Here is a 22,741-nt window from a genome sequence, read left to right as displayed (position 1 = left end):
TTTGCCCGTGTGTACGCGTGTCTTTGAGCATACCAGTTTGGTAAGGAGAAAAAAAGACGGACACACACACACTCACAATGATAAGGGAATCTCACGTTCACCCGCGTTTTCAAACACCGATCCCACGGAAGATTCGTGAAAGCACATGGTGTTCGCCGATTGGGAGAACGGGGAGATTGCATTGTGGAGGGGCGGGTTTGCAATGTAAATAAACAGGAACATTCATGCACGTAAACACTAAGCAAGGAGCCAGTGCAAAACCATTCATTCATGAACTCTCCAAAATGCAATCTCGCTCTCTCCAGCACTTGACTCTCTATAGGAGGATAACATGCGTTCGATTAATTCCCAGCACATCCCTCCGCTTCAAAAACAAACGCCCCCCCCCCCACCCCACCGAACAATCCTTCTCTGGTACTAGGTTGCTGCAATTCACTTTGCCAACTACCTGCACTGACCAGATACGGTGTTGCAGTGAAAGAGACTAACACACACAACAAAAAATATTAAAGAGGACTTTTAAAATTGTATCTACCCGCGCAGACAAAATAGATGTCTGTTCAATAATCAGCACGCCACTTGAAGTAACTTCACAAATGCCAGACGCAACAAGTACCTTCTCGGTTTATGAGGGAACAAATAGCAAGGCACTGCCATTTTAAAGGCACATCACAGGCTGTATTGTCTTGGACATGTTTTGTCAGATATCGAATTTAAATTAACACCGTTCTTGTGCATTATACATCTTGTACATGAACACAATAAGATCTTTTTTTTAAAAAAAAGAAAACGAAACAACATACTTCAAGCTAATTTGTAGGAGCTGATGTACAAAATGGTTACAGGTCCAACAAACAATAGTTCTCCCCATGAAAACCTTAAACACCAGCGGCGATTCGACAATACACCATGCTCAGGGCAACAGACTAACCTCGCTTGGAATCGTGACCCTCAATCCTCTGAATGTCACGACACGTAATGTCTTGGGCAATTGATTTAAAGACTGGCATAAATTGAAATCTCAAGTTGCAATTGCATGACTAGTTTTCGTTTTGGTTTAAACAAGGCAAAGCCTCTGCAGATTACTAATGTTTACTGGTGAAGCATTTAAAGCAAGTGCAGTTGCTCCTCATGACAAGACAGGGTCAGCATGTTGAACTGCACTGTGCTCATTCTCAGTTCCCTCACATAGAGGGAATTTACAACGGCTGTTGTACATGCGGCTGCTTTGCATATTCTATTCTTCAGGGCTATTTTACACGGACTGTTTTACATGGGGCTGTGGTGTTTGATTTTTACATCACTTACTATGCGCGACTGCAGTACATATTCTATTCTACACATGGGCAACTCTACCGAGATAGGAGTCAAAGTGCCAATGTAAACCGTCTCAAGGTTCACCGGCGTGTTTTCAAAGATTCTAGGGACCAAAGAAAAACGACTAAAGAGGAATGTCTTTTGAAATAAAGGAGTGTCAGAAAGGTTGAGGGAGTGGAATTCCAGCGTTTAGGGCTCAGGAAGCTATTAAAATCAAAGGTTGCACTAGAGGCCAGTATCCATAGACCACAGAGAGACCTCGGACAGTTGTAATACGTCAGGAGGTTAAAAGAAGGAGGGCTGAGTCAGACCATTGGAAACACGGCAGAGAATTTTAAAATCTCAATGTTGCTGGGCTGCAAGTCAATACAGATCAGCTAGCGGAGGGCGGTTGTGAATTAGGATGGGGGTTAGCCTGCACGCCTTTGGAATGGTCAGGTCTGGAGGGAAGAGAGAGGTGTTTGAGGGTTTCAGAAGTAGGTGAGCTGAGTAGGGGCAGAGACAGGCAACAGAATGGAAATGCATATAGGCACACCTGGTAATGGAGCTAATATGTGGTCAGAACTTCACCTCAGGGTCAAAGAGGAAGTAGAAAGAACCATAGAATTCCCACAGTGTAGAAGCAGGCCATTCAGCCCATCAAGTCCACATTGACTCCAAAGAGCATCCCTCCCAACCCCTCCCTTTACACTATCCCTGCAACCCTTCCTTCCCCGTGGCTAATCCATCTAGCTTGCACATCCCTGGACACTATGTGCCATTTTGCATTGCTAATCCACCTAATCTGCACATGTTTGAATTGTGGGAGGAAACTGGAGCACATGGAAAAAAACCCCACACAGATGGGGGAGAACATACAAACTCCACACAGTCATCTGAGGGTGGAGTCAATCTGGGGTCCCTGGTGGCTGTGAGCCAGCAGTGCTAACCACTGACCCACTGTGCAGAGCATTGATGGACCATATCTGGTGTATTATGTACAGCATTGACCACCTAATTTCAGAAAGTGTGTTAGTACATTGGAAAGTGTTCAGAAAGGGTTTACTTGACCAGGTTTACCAGAAATGTGTAGGATATCTGATGAGGGAAGGCTGGACAGGCCAGGCTTGATATTGGCTGAAGTTTGGAAGAGTAACAGGTGACAAGATTGAAAAATATGAGATTGTGAAGGGTCATGACAGGAAAAAAAAAGGAGAATCTCTTATGGGAGAATCAAGAAATGAGTTTGCTGGTTAAAAATGAGAGGTTATCTATTTAGCCCAAAGACGAGGAGTTTTTTTCCATAGAGGGTCATGAGTCTTTGGACCTCTCTTCCTTTACAAGTGACGGAAGCAGACAGAGTCTGTATATATTTCAAGATAGATGACAGATAGACAGACAAAGGGTGGAATGTTATCGAGGGTAGGCAGGAATGTGGACTAATGAGATCTGCTATGATTTTATTGAATGATGAAGTAGACCCCAGGGGCTGAGTGGCCTACATCTGCTTCTAATTCATATGTGCATAATTACATAGTGATAATCGCTGAATCATATCAGTCAGCTAAAGTCTTGGACTGTTCCACCACCATTTCTGGATAGTCTCCTGTCTCACTCACTGCACAGGCCCAGTGCAGGTGGGGGAGCAGTTAAGTAAGGGAATTGAAGTTCTCATTATTGACTCTGGATCCTATTAACTCTCATGGCTTCAGATTAAACATAGGCAGGGAAACCTCCTGCTGTTCAACATGTATCACCATTCCTCAGCTAGTAAATTAATATTCTTCCATGTTGAGCACCACCAAGAGAAAGCAAGAAAGGTAGCTAACACACAGAATAAACTTTGCATAATACATGTATGTCACTGTCTATCACCAGGAGTGACTCAGTCACCTATTGAGCCTGTGGGGAATTCAAGGACATACAGACCTATATGCAGTCAGGTCCCGGGCCTTCCCGTGGCTTGCCACTTCAACACACAATCCTGCTCCCATGCCCACATGTCTGTCCTGAGCCTGCTGCAATGGTCCAGTGAAGCTCAACGCAAGCTGGAGGAACAGCATCTCATCTTCCGACTAGGCACGTTACAGCCTGCCGGTCTCAACACTGAATTCAACAACTTTAGATGATTATCCCATCTCGACCCCTCTGTTTTCATTCTGCTCCGTAATTTTATTTCATTTATTTTATTTATCATTTTTTATATGTTTTCAATGTTCTGTACCTCTTATTTCTTGATTGTCTCTATTTCTCTCGCTCCCCACTCTCTCATCACATTTTCCCTCTCCTCTTCCCCCTTTGCTACCCTTCTCCCCTGTTTTCCATTTTGCCTCTGCTTCACCCATCCCCCCCATCCCCCACATATTTTGTCACATAGCACTGACTTCAGCCTTGGTCATTCACAGCTCCTCTCCCTATAATCTCTGCATGCACTGTCATTATCACCTCTTTATTGCTACCTTTGCTTCCGGAGCCATGACTCACTTTCTCTCAGCCTAGTATAAGTACTACTCTATTTCTCCATTTTTTTTATAGCTTTGACAAAGGGTCACTTAGACTCGAAACATCAGCTGTTTTCTCTCCTTACAGGTACTGCCAGAGCTGCTGAGATTTTCCAGCATTTTCTCTTTTGGTTTATGTCAACATACGTTGGCAGAAAGTGTCATTCAATAAGATAATTGCTGATAATTTTATTGATCATTCACGGGATACGGACTTTGGTAGCTAAGGCAGCATTTATTACCCATCCCTAATTGCCCTCAGGAAGGCAGTGGTGAGCTGCCCTCTTGAAACATTGTTGTACATTTCATGTAGGTACATTCACTTGGGAAGCACACACTTTGTGCAGAGATGATAGCTCAAAAGTATCATCTCTAGACTAATAATCTAGAGACCCAGATAAATATGGGTATCCAGGTTTGAACCCAATGTGGCAGATGGTGAAATTTGAACGAAATGAAGTCTAGAAATGAAAGTCTAATGATGACCAACAAACCATTGGTAATTGTCATTCAAAAACCCATCTGGATCACTAATGCCCTTGAGGGAAGGAAACTGCCTGGCATTGACTAAGGCACTGGAAACAACAATGGTGAACACAGCATTGAGTCAACATACCCTTGGAGCTTGTGCCAACATTGGGAGAGCTGTCTCACAAACTAGTCAAACAACAGCCTTACATAGTCATACTCATGAAATCATACCTTTGCACAATGTCCCATACTAACCATCCTGATATATCGTGTCCCACAGGCAAGACAGACCCAGCACAGTGGCATACGTTTAGGAGGGAGTTACTTTTGGAATGCTCAAAATTGACTCTGTACCCTATGAAATCTCATGAGTTCGGGTCAGACCTCCTGTTGATTCTTCCTTCTGCCTTCCTTTCTTGCTGATGAATCTGTGTTGAACACCAGTTGGAGGAAGCACTGATGGTGGTAAGGGAGCAGGATGTTACTGTGGAGGAACACTTCAATGTCACAAGCATTGTGGGTCTTCCTAAACCAGATGAACTTCCATGGTTCAAGAAGGTAGTTCACCAGTATCTTCTCAAGGGCAACTGGAAGAGTTGATTCTGGCCCAGCCAGCATTTTAAAAAATTACAATGCTGTTGAGAAGGAAGTTCCCAGATTTTGACCCAGTGATACTGAAGGAATGGCAATATATTTGCAACTCAGTGGCTTGGAGGGAAACCTGCAGGTCATGGTGTGCCCGTCTATCTTATGGCCATGTCCTTCTAGGTAGTGGTGTTTATAGATTCGTAAAGTGTTGCATATGGAACATTAATGAGTTGTTGCAGTGCATCTTGTAGATGGTACACACTGCTGCTGTTATGCATTAGTGATAGAGAGAGTGAATCTTTGTGGATGTGATATCAACCAAGTGGGCTGCATTATTCTGGATAGCGTCAAGCCTCTTGAGTGCTATTGGAACTGCACTTACCCAGGCAAGTGGAAATATCCACCCTGATGGCATTGTGGGTCATCTACACCAAATAGATTGCAATGGTTCAAGAAAATAGCTGACTACTATCTTCTCAAGATCAACTAGGGATGATCAATGAACTCTGGCCCAGGCAGCAACGTCCACGTCCCATGAATGAAAAAACAGAAAATCCCAATTTATCCTTCTAAGGACCAGAGGATGTCTGGGATTACAGCAGGTGGTTTAAACCAGCATGAGAGAATAAACTAATTGACCCCAATTGCAACATTGTACCTGTTGTAGATGCATTCTGTCTATTACATTATTGATTCAGAGTTCTTGTGGAGACCAAAGTTTATCTTTAAATTGGGAACACTTTCCATTGTGTCACATGGTACTGTCACTGAACTAAGTGGGAAAGATTAAGAACAGATCTGGTTGCTCAAATCCGGGCATCAGTGAGGTACTGTGAGCCAGTATATAATCTTTTTATCATCCCCATCAAGTCGGATCATCAACCGTGGTTAAATTAGATGTAGACAAGAATTGACAATGAATATTGCTGAAAAATAAGGACATGTTCTTGAAGTGATTCTTCTCCCACTCATCAGGACAAATGCAAGAATGATAAATTTTAAATGATCGCAACAATTTACACCACAGGAGAAGAATTTTCTGATCACTTGACATTTGTTGTGACAGTGACATCGGAAAAGCAACTGGCAACAGTAGGATCCCCGTGCTCCCAGTTAATTAAAAAATGACACAAGACCTGATCATATTCTCTTTGTTGACAGAATCCAGGTCCCAGTGAACGAATGCATGTCACTTTCAGCAACCATAAATGTGTCACATTACAAGCTCAACTGATCATCCTAAATTGGTTGGCAGTGTAGCTATTAACATACGCAGGACTTAACATATATTTGCTTTCTCCATGGCAACAACTCAGACAACAAGAATCAATTTTTCAACCAATCAACAGTCTTTCCTCCTATAATATAAACTGTCATGATCGTTTGAAATTTGTGACATCCTGTTAAGTAAAAAGTGAGAAATGTTTGGCAACATGTTGTTTCAGCAATACAAAGGGAATTCCAGAAACAGCACTAGGCATACCTGGAAATAAGTTGAGAGTGTGTTGCTGGATGACTGCCTGACCTGCTGTGCTTTTCCAGCAATACACTCTCAGCTCTGATCTCCAGCATCTGCAGACCTCACTGTCTCATACCTGGAAATAAGGTTAAACTGCAATGCAGCATGTTATAAAGTTATACTATTATCAACATTCTGTATTGCATTCTGAGTCGTGAATGGTGCTGGATCATTAAGCAGTTTTCAGAAGGAGGAGATCCATTGAAGATTCCATCCTTAATGATGTCTAACCCCAGGAACAGAGTGCAGGAGAAAAGCCTGTTGCATTTGGGACCACCCTGAAGTTTTAAGTTGATGATCCTTCTTAGTCTCATCTCCTTGCCAGTGCAGATGCACATTTGATTAATTCCACGTGACATCGAGAAACATGTGAGGATACTGAATACAGGGAAAACCATTATCCCTGATAGCATCTGGTGTTATGTTAAAGACCTGCACTCAAAAACGACCTCAATGCGAGGTGTCAGCATTGGCAACATTGCCAAAGTATTTCCCACCAAGAAAGTTATAGATAAATTCAACTTCATCAATTTACTCACAAGTATCAGCAAAGTGCTAGAATAATTATCAGCACTCACTCACTGATGATACTTGTTTGAGGTGCACCAGCAGCACATAGTTCCCAAAGTCACTATGGGCATGGTCTGAAATGGACATAAACATTAAATATTAGGGGTGATATGAGACTGCCTTTGACACCAAGCCAACATTCAATCAAAATATTGCATGATGTACTATCAAACTCAGTATGAGGGAAGCTTTCCAGTGGTTGAAGTCTCTGGAGAGTTGGATGTTGTTGAAAGCTCCTGTGGTGATTTCTGTGTGAGAGTGTAGACTGAACTAAGCTCAACCTAAGCTCAGCTTCATCAATAGCCTTCCCTCTATCGTAAGTCAGAAGTGTGGCTTGTTCTGTGATAGTTGTTTATATTGGCAATTTCTCCAACAATGAACACAGTTCATTTCCACACGTAGCAAGACCTGGACAACATCTAGGCCTGAGTGAATTAGCGGTAAGTAACATGCACACCATGCAAATATCAGGGAATTCTCATATTGAGCAATTAAGTGTCTAATCATTTCCCCCTTGGAAATCAATGACAAAATTATCACTATGTTATTATTATCAACAACTTGATTGGCACTGAGCAGAAACTGAATTAGACCAATCATATTAATTCCATGGCTACATACAGAGGTCAGAGCCTGGATATCTCCTGATATCCCAAAGACCACCAGTACCTACAACCAGGAGTGTGTCCTTGAAGCTGTCTCTGCCACAATGTTGTAGAAACATGACACTATCCCTGACAAAGTCGTCTGCCTTTTTGGCAGGTTATCCAATTGCCTATATGTCCATGCTGTCCTCCATCAGTGTCCCATGACTGCAGTGAGCACTGCCTACAGGATTCATTGAAGCCATTTGTCAAGGCTTGCTCACAAGAACGCAACTTCCACCATGTTTGGAGGTCAAGGGCAGCAGAGGCAGGGGGATGTGATCTCTTCCAGGACTCCTCAACTTAGAGATGCACATCATCACTGTTTATCATGAATAAGCTTCTCTAGAAACATTGTGGTAATACCTTCATCACATTGACTGCAACTCGTGAAGGATAGAGCTTGCCACCTCCAACTAAGAATGGACAATAAATGCTGGTCTTGGCAGCAATACCCACTTCATTTTAAACCATTTGAAATTTGAAAGGAAATTCATCATTATAGGTGCCTGCACTGAAAATGTAGTTTTGAACTGGCTTGCAGTTATTGCCCAGTCAAAAGAGTTTATGTTCTACTGCTCTAATTTGAAATATTTTTCTTGCTAACTAACTCCTCATAGGTATACTGCCCTGGGTTTTAACTTTAAAAATAGAACTTTGGAAAATTGAGGTTTGCTTGATTAGGTTTTATAAAGGGCATTGACATATAAAACTGTAATTGTTAATTCACTTTCGGACCTGAATCTCTGACCTGATTCAGAATTCAGTTATAGAGAGACAGAGATGTACAGCATGGAAACAACCCTTCGGTCCAACTTGTCCATGCTAACAGGATATCCTAAATTAATCTAGTCCCACTTGCCAGCTTTTGGCCCATATACTTCTAAACCCTTCCTATTAGAGTCATAGAGATGTACAGCATGGAAACAGACCTTTTGGTCCAACCCGTCCATGCTGATCAGATATCCCAACTCAATTGTGGGCAGCACAATGGCACAGTGGTTAGCACTGCTGCCTCACTGCGCCAGAGACCCAGGTTCAATTCCCGCTTCAGGCGACTGACTGTGTGGAGTTTGCACATTCTCCCTGTGACTGCGTGGGTTTCCTCCAGGTGCTCCAGTTTCCTCCCATAGTCCAAATATGTGCAGGTTAGGTGAATTGGCCATGCTAAATTGCCCACAGTGTTAGGTGAAGGGGTAAATGTAGGGGAGTGGGTATGGGTAGGTTGCACTTCGGCAGGTCAGTGTGGACTTGTTGGGCCGAAGGGTCTGTTTCCACACTGTAAGTAATCTAATCTAATCTAATCCCACCTGCTAGCACCCGGCCCATATCCCTCCAAACTCTTCCTATTCATATCCCCATCCAAATGCCTCTTAAATGTTGCAATTGTACCAGGACAGTCAATGTATTCATGAGCTCTTCATCAGGAATGCTTTCTCCTTGGATTCTGCCAGACCAGCTGTGCTTTATCAGTGCCTCACCTTTTGACTCTGATCTCCAGCATCTGCAGTCCTCACTTTATCCTTTCTATTCATATACCTAGCCAGATACCTTTTAAATGTTGTAATTGTACAAGCCTCTGCCACTTCCTCTGGCAGCTTGTTCCATGCATGCACCACCCTCCCCTTTCACCTTAAACCTATGACCTCAAATTTTTGGTCCCCCTGATACTGGGAAAAAGACTTTGCTATTCACCCACCTATGCCCCTAATGATTTTATAAACTTCTATATCTGTCCGTATATCCCTTCCCAATCTTTCTGGGCATAGTTTCCACTTTTGAACAACACTGAAATTAAGGACCAGATAAAATTATGTAAAAAATATGGAATGGAAAGAGGTTATTTAGTCCATCATGTCTATGCTGGCTGAATAAACTAGCCGAAAATGTGTTGCTGGAAAAGCGCAGCAGGTCAGGCAGCATCCAAGGAACAGGAGAATCGATGTTTCGGGCATAAGCCCTTCTTCAGGAATTTCCAGCATCTGCAGCCCTCACTTTCTCCTTGAATAAACTAGCCACCCATTCTAATCCCACTTTCCAGCACCTCATCTGTAGCCTTGCAGGTTATGGTGAGTCAAGTCTTGGTTACTGTGAAATGTGTTGAGAATTTCGACCTCAAAAGCCACTGGTCATCAACTTCTAGAACAGGGTCACTGGACACAAAACATTAATTCTGATTTCTCTGCACAGATGTTACCAGACCTGCTAAGCTTTTTTCACTGATTTCTGTTTTTGTTTCTGATTTTCAGCATCTACAGTTCTTTCAGTTTTTATTTAACTAATCTTGAAACGCATAAAGGTGGATAAATCCCCAGGACCTTATCAGTACTCGAGAACTCTGTGGGACGCTAGAGAAGTGATTGCTGGGCCTCTTGCTGACTTATTTGTATCATCGATAGTCACAGGTGAGGTGCCGGAAGACTAGAGGTTGGCTAATGTGGTGCCACTGTTTAAGAAGGGTAGTAAGGACATGCCAGGGAACTATAGACCAGTGAGCCTGATGTCGGTGGTGGGCAAGTTGTTGGAGGGAATCCTGAGGGACAGGATGTACATATATTTGGAAAGGCAAGGATTGATTAGGGATAGCCAACATGGTTTTGTGCGTGGGAAATCATGACTCACAAACTTGATTGAGTTTTTTGAAGAAGTAACAAAGAGGATTGATGAGAGCAGATTAGTAGATGTGATCTATATGGACTTCAGTAAAGCATTCAACACGTTTCCCCATGGGAGACTGATTAGCAAGGTTAGATCTCATGGAATACAGGGAGGACTAGCAATTTGGATACAGAACTGTATCAAAGGTAGAAGACAGAGGATTGTGGTGGAGGGTTGTTTTTCAGACTGGAGACCTGTGACCAGTGGAGTGCCACAAGGATCGATGCTGGGTCCTCTACTTTTTGTCATTTACATAAATGATTTGGATGTGAGCATAAGCGGTATAGTTAGTAAGTTTGCAGATGACACCAAAATTGGAGGTGTAGTGGACAGCAAAGAAGGTTACCTCAGATGGGCCAATGGGCTGAGAAGAGGCAGAGGGAGTTTAATTCAGATAAATGTGAAGTGTTGCATTTTGGGAAAGCAAATCTTATCAGGACTTGTACACTTAATGGTAAGGTCCTCGGGAGTGTTGCTGAACAAAGAGACCTTGGAGTGCAGATTCATAGCTCCTTGAAAGTGGAATCACAGGTAGATAGGATAGTGAAGAAGGCATTTGGTATGCTTTCCTTTATTGGTCAGAGTATTGAGTACAGGAGTTGGGAGGTCATGTTGCGGCTGTACAGGACATTGTTGGAATATTGTGTGCAATCTGGTCTCCTTCCTATCAGAAAGATGTTGTGAAACTGGAAAGGGTTCAGAAAAGATTTACAAGGATGTTGCCAAGTTTGGAGGATGTGAGCTACAGGGAGAGGCTAAACATGCTGGGGCTGTTTTCACTGGACCGTCATAGGTTGAGGGATGACCTTATGGAGGTTTACAAATTCATGAGGGGCATGATAGGATAAATTGACAATGTCTTTTCACTGGGGTGGGGGAGTCCAGAACTAGAGGTTTCAGGTGAGAGGGGAAAGATATAAAAGAGACCTAAAGGGCAACTTTTTCACACAGAGGGTGGTACATGTATGGAATGAGTTGCCAGAGGAAGTGGTGGAGGCTGGTACAATTGCAACATTTAAGAGGCATTTGGATGAGTATATGAATAGGAAGGGTTTGGAGGGATATGGGCTGGGTGCTGGCAGGTGGGACTAGATTGGGTTGGGATATCTGGTCGGCATGGGCAGGTTGGACCAAAGGGTTTGTTTCCATGCTGTATATCTCTATGACTCTGTGAAAACTTGAGCAGGCTAGATTTGTATTTGTTGGAGTTTAGAAGAGTAAGAGACATCGATGTGAGATTCTGACAGAGTTGTGTGGTAAGGATATTTCCCCATGTGGGAAGCTCTAGAATTAGAGTCTCTGTTCAAAAAAACAGATTGTCCATTTTAGGCAGCGATAAGAAGAACTTTTTCCTCATAGATACTTGTGAGGTTTTGGACTTCTCTTTCTTGAAAAGCAAGCAGAGTCTTTGAATCCTTTTGAGGCAGACGTAGATAGATTCTTGATAAGTAAGGGGCTGAAAGGTTAATGGGTTGGTGGAAGGTAAAGCAATCTGTTCAGCATTCCCGCCCCCCCACCCCAATGATCATATTGAATAACAGATAAGGCTCAAGGGACATTGTCTTGCTCTGAATTTATAGGTTACACTTGTATTTTGCAACAGCTGTCATTCCAGCAAACTATCCTCAATGCATTTAGTGCAGCATAGAGATGGCATTGCCGTATTATTGTTAAAATTGCAGGTGTATCCTGGAGGAAACGCATGGTCTCAAATGACATTGGACTGGTCCACATAGCATTTATGTGTCAGTGCTCAAAGAACTAGAAGAAGGTCTCAAACATGTAAAAGCTTGATAGAGTCAGGGAATGTTTCATGGACTGCGGGATAGCACTTATACAAATTGCCAGAAATGGCAACAAGTCAGATTCTAGCCCATTAACCTGACTTCAGTACAATGAATTATCATCAGATACATAGGTATGTACAGATTGATCCATTTATGATGGGCTGAATACAGAAGGAATTATTAGAAACTTTCAAATGTCCTCTGGAAATTAATGTCATGTCTAATTAATCAGTTCAAGCACTATTAGGCTTATGGGTGGAGATAGCCTGCCCAACTTTGCATATTTATATTACTCGCAAGCTGTTGATAAGACATTGCATGATACACGAGGAAGAGAGAACCCTGTGAGATTGAAGATCAAATCCAGTGTTGGAGAAAGAATTACGATCTCCTTGAAAGAGGCTTGTAATTAATGGCAATAGTCCTGAGGGAAAATGAGTTATCAATGGAGTTTGTTAGGGATCAGTGCCGCAACCACTGGGATTCATTAATTACCCATGCAAATTACTTGAATAAAAGCATTGGACAAGTTATATGGAAACTTGCAGATAATGCAAATATTTATGCTATGATCTTTTTGAATTTGGATGTGATACCTCGATCCTGCACCTGGGAAATAGCAATCATGGCAGATAGGGTGGCACAGTGGCTCAGTGGTTAGCACTGCTGCCTCACGGCACCAGGGTCCCAGGTTTGATTCCAGCCTGGAGTGACTGTCTGTGTGGAGTTTGCACATTCTCTCCGTGTCTGCATGGGTTTCCTCCGGGTGCTCCGGTTTCCTCCCACAGTCCAAAGATGTGCAGGTCAGGTGAATTGGTCATGGGAAATTGCCCATAATGTTAGGTGCATTAGTCAGAGGGAAATGGGTCTGGGTGGGTTACTCTTCGGATGGTCAGTATGGACCTGTTGGGCTGAAGGGCTTATTCCCACACAGTAGGCAGTATAATAGTAATGCATGTAAATACGATCAATAGCAATATATATACATTATGACCATGCAGGGCTCTGAACTGAAATCTTTTGAGTGATAGAGACTCATGGGTTTATAATGTATAATTCTCTAAACAACTATGAAGTTTGTAAGGTTATAGTGACAATAAGTAGAGCATCACAAAGTATTCCTAAATGTAAGATTATAAGTGGTAGGATGTCTTCTTACAAGGCACAACGTTAAACCTCATTTAGTCCCCACGTAATAGCTGATATCAATGGTTGAAATAAAAGGCATTACACTGAAGGCGATTTGAAAAGTTACAACAATAGGGTTAGAGAACTCCAGAAAAGTATAGATTATAGGGAGATTTAATTGTGATGTTTTAAAGAATGAATGCATGAGATTGAGCTGAGCTTTGGAGATCATGATGATTAATTGAAGCATGATGAAATAGTCAGGTTCAATGAACCAATTGCTTCTTTCCAAATGTTAGATGACATCAAAGGTTTGGTTGTAAAAACTTGGAGGTTGTAAAAGAGTCTGAAAATTGAAATACTTTAGAATTAATTTTAAGTGACAGTCATGATCCTGTGGTAGTATTTTCGTCTCTGAGTGACAAAGTTCTAGGATCAAGTCCCAATGCTAGGCATGGCTGAAAGCAGTGCTGAGGGAATGCTATGCTGTTGAAGGTGCCATCTTTTAGATGATGTAGTGATGGCACTTTCTCAAAGAGAAACAGGGGAGTTATCCTTGACATTCTCACAATACTTATTTCTCCATCAGCATCACAAAAAGAGATTATCAGTTGTTATAACAATTGTTACAACAAAAGAATAACTCTGGATTCACTATACAGTGAAATTAAAAGATTAGAAGACCCTCAAAATTGCTCACTTGTTCCTAAGCAGACTTTACAAATAACCAATGGTTGGACACCAAGGTGGCTCAGTGGTTAGCACTGCTGCCTCACAACACCAGGGACCTGGGTTCAATTCCTGCCTTGGGCAACTGTCTGTGTGGAGTTTGCACATTCTTCCCATGTCTGTGTGGGTTTCCTCCGGTTTCTTCCCACTGTCCAAAGATGTGCAGGTTAGGTGAATTGGCCATGCTAAATTGCTGGCAGTGTTAGGTGCAGGGGTAAAGTAGGGGAATGGGTCTGGGTGGCTTGCTCTTCGGAGGGTCACTGTGGACTTGGTGGTCTGAAGGGCTTGTTTCCACACTGTAGGGTATCCAATCTAATCTTAAATAAAAATTAATAATGTCTTAGAACACAGATTAACTACAAGGCATTCAATTTATGATCAAAGCCCAACCTTCACTCATAACCAACCCCACCCCCATCACACTGACAGTTAGAAAGACACATTTAAGGGATAAATATTTTTTAAAAAATTGAGTTGCCAGTTTCATGACCATTTCATGAAGAATACCAACCTTTTATGAAAGCTGATGGGTCATGTTACAAGCAAATATCTTGCTTGAATTCTGAAATCACCAGTCAGTGAAAACAACTTTGAGAAAGTAAGAACTGTGGATGCTGGAGATGAGAGTCAAAAAGTGTGGTGCTGGAAAAGCACAGCTGGTCAGGCAGCATCCGAGAAGCAGAAGAGTGGATGTTTCGAGTATCAGCTCTTCATCATTCCTGACAGTGAAAACAGCTTTGCAGACCTTGAGAAACCTGTCTTGATTTCTTATAGACTAGGGTTCTTTTCTCAGGACTTTCAACAAGTCAATAACTGGAGAATGATTAGATAGAGCAAAATAAAGAAAAATGTCTGGCAGCTTCAAAACCAGCACTGCCTCCTGCCCAAAACCAGGTTAAAACTAGTTCACCCATTTGCTTTCTTTTTCTTTTACAGCAGTATCGGGGGCTTGCTGGCCAGCACCAGTACCCCTTGATTGACCGAGTCAACATTCAACCAGTTACTAATCCCTAAGCATTATGACATCTTCATAGCTGGTTCATCTATAGTATTCTTAGAGCACAGAGGCTGTACTTAACCAGCATTATATTTCCAGACCAGTTCCCATCTATCTTTTGTTTTGTCTTTTTAACATAAGCTGTTCTTCAAAGTTAAAATAGCAATTCTCAGCTGACAGCCATTGAGTCTGTTTGGAACTTGATCATGTTTATCAACCCCATTCTCTTGTCTTCTCCTCATAACCCTTGATCTCCTTTTGAATCAAGAACCTATCTATTCCTGCCTTAAAAACACTCAATGACTTGACCTCCACATCCCTCTGTGGCATTGAGTTCCACAGATTAACTACTGCTGGCTGAAGAAAGTCCCCCTCATCTCAGCTCTCAAGGGTTGTCCCTTCACTCTGAAGTTGTGCCCTCAGATCTTAGACTCTCTCAGTAGTGGAAACAGTTCCAAACCCATCAGCCCCATGCCCCACTGTAAGTTTCAATCAGATCTTCTATCATCCTTCTAAACTCTATGGAGTGCAGACACAGAGTCCTCAACTGCTCTTCACATGACAAACCTTTCATCCCAGGATCATTCTTTTAAACCTCCTCTGGACCGCCTCCAATGCCAGTGCATCCTTCCTTAGATCCAGAGACCAAAACAGCTCATCATCTTCCAAAAGCAGTCTGACCAGAGCCTCAGCAGTACATCTGTGTTCTTGTATTATAGTCCTCTTGAAACGAATCCTAAGATTGCATTTGCCTTCCTAGCTTCCAAATTAGCCTGCATGTTAACTTCAAGGGAATCCTGAACAAGGACTCCCAAGTCCCTTTGTGTTTCAGATTTGGGAAGTCTTTTAGAAGTTAGGATGGGTGAATACTGCTGGCCTTGTCAATGATATCCAAATCCAATGCAAAACCAAAACTATCAGCCTGTTTGAGATTTGTATCTGTACCTGTATGTCTCAATATGATATATTCAATAAGTATGCCTCTGGGACACTTTGCTAGATTTTATCATTGATTAGTTAAATGTGCTATAAAATTTCAGAAATGAATTCCAATAATAATTTCCAAGAATAACTCATTGCTGTTAATTGATTTCTCTTTCCTTGTATTTTTTCCTCCATGCCACTCTACTTCTGAAATCAGACGTTGACGCCAAGTTATGGCTCCACAAGCAATGATTGCTTTCCAAAGGCTCTTCTTCATGTGTAATGTAAGTGTTGACTCAAGAATGTTTTGAGGTCAAATTTGTTTGGACCTGGAACTGTGGTTATTTCTCATTCCAGCCTTACTCTAACTTATAGATAAAATGAGTCCTTTTATCCCAACAATTGTACTAATTAGAATTTACAAATCAAAGACAAAGGACTGAATATGATAATACTGGTAAGATATTGGAAATCTAAAGTACGAAAATATTGAAAATGTGCATTAGACCTGGTAATACCTGTGGAGAGAAAAATGAGTTAATGATGAACCTTCCTCATCTGTGTACATCTGTGCACATTAGTCCATCATAAGATAATTTTGAGATAATAATATAATAATAATCATCATCATCATTGAGATACTTTTACTAAACTTGCTCAAGTTTCTCTGTTACTTTGAAAAATTATTTTAATTTCTAAGCAGAGGAAACCGGGGAGTGGGACATGATTGATGTGTATAAAATTGTGAGGAGCACAGATAGGGCAAAATGGAAGGAAGATTTCCCCTTGATTGCTCAGTCTTTTGAGGAGAGGAGCTGGGAAGTCATGATGAAGTTCTAGAGGACATTGGTAAGGCCACTTCTGGAATATTGTGTCCAGTTCTGGTTGCCCAGTTATAAGAAAGTTATTATTAAGCTGGAAGGAGTTCAGAAGAGATTTGCCAGGATGTTGCTGCATATGGAAGCTTTGAGCTATAAAGAAAGGCTGGATAGGCAGGGACTTCTTTTAATGGAGCATAGGAGGTTGAATGGAGACCTGACAGAAGTTTATAAAATAATGAAATATATAGATAGAGTTAATGGTAGTTGTCTTTTCCCTCGGATGGAGGATTTCAAGACTAGGGGACACATTTATAAGGTGAGAGGAGAGAGATTTAAAAAAGACATCAGGTGCAAATATTTTACACAGAGGGTGGTTTGCATGTGGAATGAACATCCTGAGGAAGTAATGGATGTGGGTACAATTAGAATGTTTGAAAGACATTTAGATAAAAACATGAAAGGAGGGCCAGGAGCATGTAGATGGGACTAGTTTAGTTTGGGATTATATTTGGCATGGAGTGACTAACTGTAGGGTCTGTTTCCACGCTGCTTGACCCTATGACTCGATCCTTCCATGTAACTGGGTTGTTTCCTGTGCAAAAGATTCCAAACAATGAAATTTATCCTTTGAGATTAATACTAACAAACATCCCTCCTTCCACACTCTGTAGAATGTAGCTGCTAAAGACAACTCGGAACGGAGCTGCACAGATTAGAAGATCTTTATGTTTAATCCCTAGTGCTACCTATGCTCTATCTTGTGATTATAAGCACTGCACATTTCTTACACATGTGCACACTGACCTGATTCCCCAATGCCTGCAATTTAATATTCTCACCCTCATGCTGAAATATTTGCATGATCTCATCCTCCCACAGTTTTGTAACTTTGTTTAGCTCAATAACCTGTTCCCACATCGTGGACAAAATAATTGTGGCTTTGCCTTTAGTTTTAAGAATATCATCTTCTTCTTCATCCACTGATAGTATTTCCTGACTGGGTGTTGTGGGATCTTCTGTGTCCATTCAAGAGGGCAATCAAGCTTCAGTGTATCAGCTCATCCGAAAGATGGCACCTTAGTGACACAACACTCCCTCCGTTCTGCATAGACATAACGCCAGCCTGAATTATGAGCACAAAGTTAAAAATCACATAACATCAGGTTATAGTCCAACAGGTTTAATTGAAGCACTAGCTTTCGGAGTGCTGCTCCTTCATTAGGTGGTTGTGGATTATGTGTGTAAGTCAAAATGAAAACAATCAAAAAAACAAGGAAAAATACTAAAGTCCACCAGGTGTCTCGACCTATGCAGAAAATCAGCCATCGTAGATGCAAAACTGTTTACAACGCTGCATGCCTGAATTATTATAGAAAATGTGTAGATTATGCTCAAAACCAAAGCACATGCTCATGACAGCCACAGTGTGGGCAAAACATAGTGTGATCATGTCATTGAGAGAGTCTTCTTATCCTAATAGAGTCAGAGAGTCATAGAGATGTACAGCACGGAAACAGACACTTCAGTCCAATTTGTCTATGCCGACCAGATATCCCAATCTAATCTAGTCCTATTTCCCAGCACTTGGCTCATATTCCTTGAATTCCTTCTTATTCATATACCCATCCAGAAGCCTTTTAAATGTTGTAATTGTACCAGCCTCCCCCAGTTCCTCTGGCAGCTCATTCCATACACCCACCACCCTCTGTGTGAAAAAGCTGCCCCTTAGGTCTCTTTTACATCTTTCCCCTCTCACCCTAAACCTATGCCCCTAGTTCTGGACTCCCACACCCCAGTGAAAAGATTTTGTCTATTTACCCTATCCATGACCTTCATGATTTTGAAGACCTCTATGAGGTCACCCCAGCCTATTCAGCCTTTCCCTATAGCTCAAATTCTCCAACCAAATAGCAATTGTGATAATTTAATGAAGACTTTTATTGCTCATTCTCCCCTTCTTGTCTGTATTGCTGGGTCGTGCTGGGGTTATAGCTCCACAGGCGTTTTTTAGCCAGCAGCTGTTCTTCATGTTTGAAGCCGATGAGAGTCCAATAGAGCAGCTCCACTCTCTCCACTGTTGGCAATTGCCGAGAAACGTGACAAGGATGACATTTTAGAGAACTTCAACCCCTTATAATTCAGACTACTGCACATGCACAGAAAAGCCTCTGACTCTGAAAACTCATGAGGTTTCAGCCCGAATTTCAAATGGAATCTCACCAAGACTCAATGGACTATGCAAAGTCACTGTATCACTGCTATGTATGGGATTTTCTGGGCTTTCTTAAGGGCAGAATCCTTTGACAACACAAAGAAAGAAGAAAATCTGATCTTTATGTCATGCTTTCATAAATCCTGGATGCTAATTCCTCTGACCCAGTCTCTCGACAGCCAATAATAACTTTAGTTACTGTTTTCTTACACAAATGTTTGTAGAAGCTCTCACCTTCTCTGTTTATATTACAAGCTAGCTTTCTGTCATACTCTGCTTTCTGCCATTTTATTTTATTTTTAGTCATTCTTTGCTCAGCCCGCTACTGTACTCACTGTATGCCCATGACTGCGTCACCAAATACCAGACTAATGCCATTTACAGGTTTGCTGATGACACCACCATAGTCAGTTGAATCTCAGATGGTGATGAAACAGACTACAGATGGGAGATGGAAGACATGGAAAAATGGTACACTGAGAACAACCTAGCTCTCAATGCCAGCAAAACCAAGGAACTCATTGTTGACGTTTGGCTGGATGTTACTCATGCCCCCCTACACGTTAACAGCACAGAAGTGGAACAAGTGGAGAGTGACAAGCTCCTGGGAGTGGTCATCCACAACAAGCTTTCTTGAACTCTTCATGTGAATGCACTGGATACAAAAGCCCAACAATGTATCTTCTTCCTCAGGTGGTGAACTTGGCCTGGACAATCACAAAGGCCAACCTCCCATCTAAAGAATCCATCTACCAGGCCCGCTGTCAAGGAAAGATCGCCAGCATTCTCAAAGACCCATCCACCCTGGCAATGTTTCTCTACAACCTCTACCATTGGGGACAAGGTACAGAAGCCTGAACATATGCACCAGCTGCTTTCACAACAGTTTCTACCCTACTGTTGTTTGAATACTGAATGGATTCACAAACTCTTAACATTCACCTGTACATGTGCTTTTGTTTTTGCCACTGTTTACTTATTATTTACTGTCTATGCTACGTAACTATGTGATCTGCCTGTATTGTTCGCAAGACAAAGCTCTTCACACTGCCTCGATACACATGACAATAAATTCAATTCAATTCCATTCAATTCCTCTGACCTAATGCAAGATTTGTGCATGTTTCTTTCAAATTAATAATTTTGTTAAATTTATTACTCAGCCACTGATGATATATCCTGAATAAAGAGCCATTCTTTCTCACTGAGCTAAACACTTGCTGAGTTATTAAATATCTCCCTTAAAGACTCACCATGATAACAGTCCCAGGTTTTAAATTAGCTTCCCTGTTCACCTTAGTATGCTCTTCATCATCCCTCATAGCTGCTTTTGTTTAAGTTTAAAACATGACCCATGGGCCTTTGCTACTCCCTTTCAAAATGAACATAAAATTCTATCATGTTGTGATCACTATCTCTTAGATGCTCCATTACCGTAAGGTTATTGATTAATTCTGTCTCGTTGTACTTCACCAGGTCTAGGAAAGCCTGCCCAGCAGAACACACCACTTTAAATTGTCCTGAAAAAAACCTTCTAAGAACTAATTTTCAAGACTCTCTGGACCAATCTGCATGTAGATTAAAATCACCCATTAGTGGGGTTGTGGTAATTTTCTTACACAACCCATTTATTTCTCCCTGTATGCTCCTACTTCTACTAATGACCTCTTTCCATTGTTATTTAACATCTCTACCCAAATTGATTCCACTTCTTGATACTTCAGTTATAATTGTCTTTCAATCCAATGTGGTTCTGAGACCTGCTTCCCAGAGTATGAAGAAAGAGTTGAGTTTAATTCAGATAAATGTGCGGTGCTGCTTTATGGGAAAGCAAATCTTAGCAGGACTTATACACTTAATTGTAAGGTCCTAGGGAGTGTTGCTGAACAAAGAGATCTTGGAATGCAGGTTCATAGCTCCTTGAAAGTGGAGTTGTAGGTAGATAGGATAGTGAAGAAGGCGTTTGGTATGCTTTCCTTTATTGGTCAGAATATTGAGTACAGGAGTTAGGGGGTCATGTAGCAGCTATACAGGACATTGGTTAGGCCACTGTTGGAATATTGCATGCAATTGTGGTCTCCTTCTATCGGAAAGATGTTGTGAAACTTGAAAGGGTTCAGAAAAGATTTACAAGGATGTTGCCAGGGTTGTAGGATTTGAGGTATAGGGAGAGGCTGAACAGGCCGGGGCTGTTTTCCCAGGAGCATTAGAGGCTAAGGGGTGACCTTATAGAGGTTTACAAAATTATGAGGGGCATGGATAAGGTAAACAGGCAAAGTCTTTTCCCTGGGGTGGGGGAGTCCAGAACTCGAGGGCATAGGTTTAAGGGTGAGAGAGGAAAAATATAAAAGAGACCTAAGGGGCAATTTTATCACACAGAGGGTGGTACGTGTATGGAATGAGCTGTCAGAGGAAGTGGTGGAGGCTGGTACAATTGCAACATTTAAGAGGCATTTGGATGGGTATATGAATAGGAAGGGTTTGGAGGAATATGGGCCGGTTGCTAGCAGGTGGGACTAGATTGGGTTGGGATATCTGGTCGGCATGGACAGGTTGGACTGAAGGGTCTGTTTCCATGCTGTACATCTCCATGACTCTACAGAGATAGAAGATGCATTGATAGTTATTGTCCAAAGTTCCATCAATTCTAGCAGTATTCTGGGGTGACACGGTGGCTCAGTGGTTAGCACTTCTGCCTCACAGAGCCAGGGACCGGGGTTTGCTTCCACTTTCAGGTTATGATCTGTTTGGAGTTGACACATACTCCCTCTGTTTGTATGGGTTTCCTTGCACAGTCCAAAGAATGCAGGTTAAGTGGATTGGCTGTGCTAAATTGCCCATAGTGTTGAGGGATGTGCAGGTTGGGCGGATTAGCCATGGGAAATACAGGCTGACCGGTATAGGGTATAGGGTGAGTCTGGGTGGGATGCTAATACAATTGGTCCGTGTGGACTTGATGGGCTGAATGGCCTGCATCCACACTGTAGGGCTTCAATGATTCCTGCAGACTGGAAAATAACAAATGTAACCCCACTTTTTAAGAAGGAAGGAAGAAAGAACAGTGAGGTCTTCAAATCCATTAATATGATATCAGAAGGAGGGAGAATGCTGGAATATGCCATAAAAGATGTAAAAACTGGACACCTTGAAAATGTCTTTATAATTGGGCAGAGTAAGCACAAATTTATAAAAGTGAAATTATGTTTGAGATAGCTTTTGGGATATTTTGGAGCGTGTTACTTGCAGCGTGGATAAAGGAGAACCAGCAGATGTGGCACATTTGTATTTTTGGAAAGCTTTTGATAACATCCCAATCAGAAGATCATTATACAGAACTAGAGCATATGTATTGTGGTTAATAAAAACAAAGATTAAGAATAAATGGATCTTTCTCAGGATGGTGGGGTTAACTAGTGGACAAGATCTAAAATTCTCATTCTTGTTTTTGAATCCATCCATAGCTTTGCAGCCCCCTACTTCTGTAGTTTTGTCCAACCCCACAACTACCTGGGATAGCTGCATTCCACTAACAGTGTGTGATTAAACAGCAGTGGCTTTATCACTGTTGACTGCCTCACTTCCAGCTGCCACGGTCACAAGGTTTGGAATACCACTCTAATATATCTGCAACATTCTACTTCATATTGTCCTTTGAATACACACCTTAAAACTAACCAAGCTTGTGGCTCTAGAATTTAGAAAGTTAAGGTGTAGTCTGATTGAAGTCTTTAAGATATAAGCAGGAAAAGACAGGTTAGATAGAGATAAATTATTTCCGCTGGTTGGAGCTTCTAGAACTAGGAGGGCATAGCCTAAAAATCAAAGCTAGACCACACAGGAAAGATGTTAGGAAACATTTCTAAACACAAAGAGTTGTAGATGTTTGGAAATCTCTT

The 22,741-nt window shown here is 41.8% G+C and overlaps 1 protein-coding gene across 2 annotated transcripts in view; it reads left to right on the top strand.

Annotated features, from left to right (window-relative positions):
• Window positions 1–22,741, top strand: part of LOC122550920 (E3 SUMO-protein ligase ZBED1-like) — an 82,048-nt gene that overhangs the window by 2,369 nt on the left and 56,938 nt on the right. For both annotated transcript variants that reach the window (XM_043692375.2, XM_043692374.2), the window contains exon 2: window positions 16,030–16,096. The gene's annotated coding sequence lies outside the window, so the exon portion shown is untranslated. The remainder of the gene's footprint in view (window positions 1–16,029; window positions 16,097–22,741) is intronic.

This window comes from Chiloscyllium plagiosum, unplaced genomic scaffold (genome assembly GCF_037043375.1).
Source record: "Chiloscyllium plagiosum isolate Xiang-an unplaced genomic scaffold, Cpla_swu_hap1 HiC_scaffold_6, whole genome shotgun sequence".
Lineage (NCBI taxonomy): Eukaryota > Metazoa > Chordata > Chondrichthyes > Orectolobiformes > Hemiscylliidae > Chiloscyllium > Chiloscyllium plagiosum.
The sequence above is the reverse complement of the archived record's forward strand: the minus strand, read 5'-3'. Positions and strand labels throughout refer to the sequence as shown.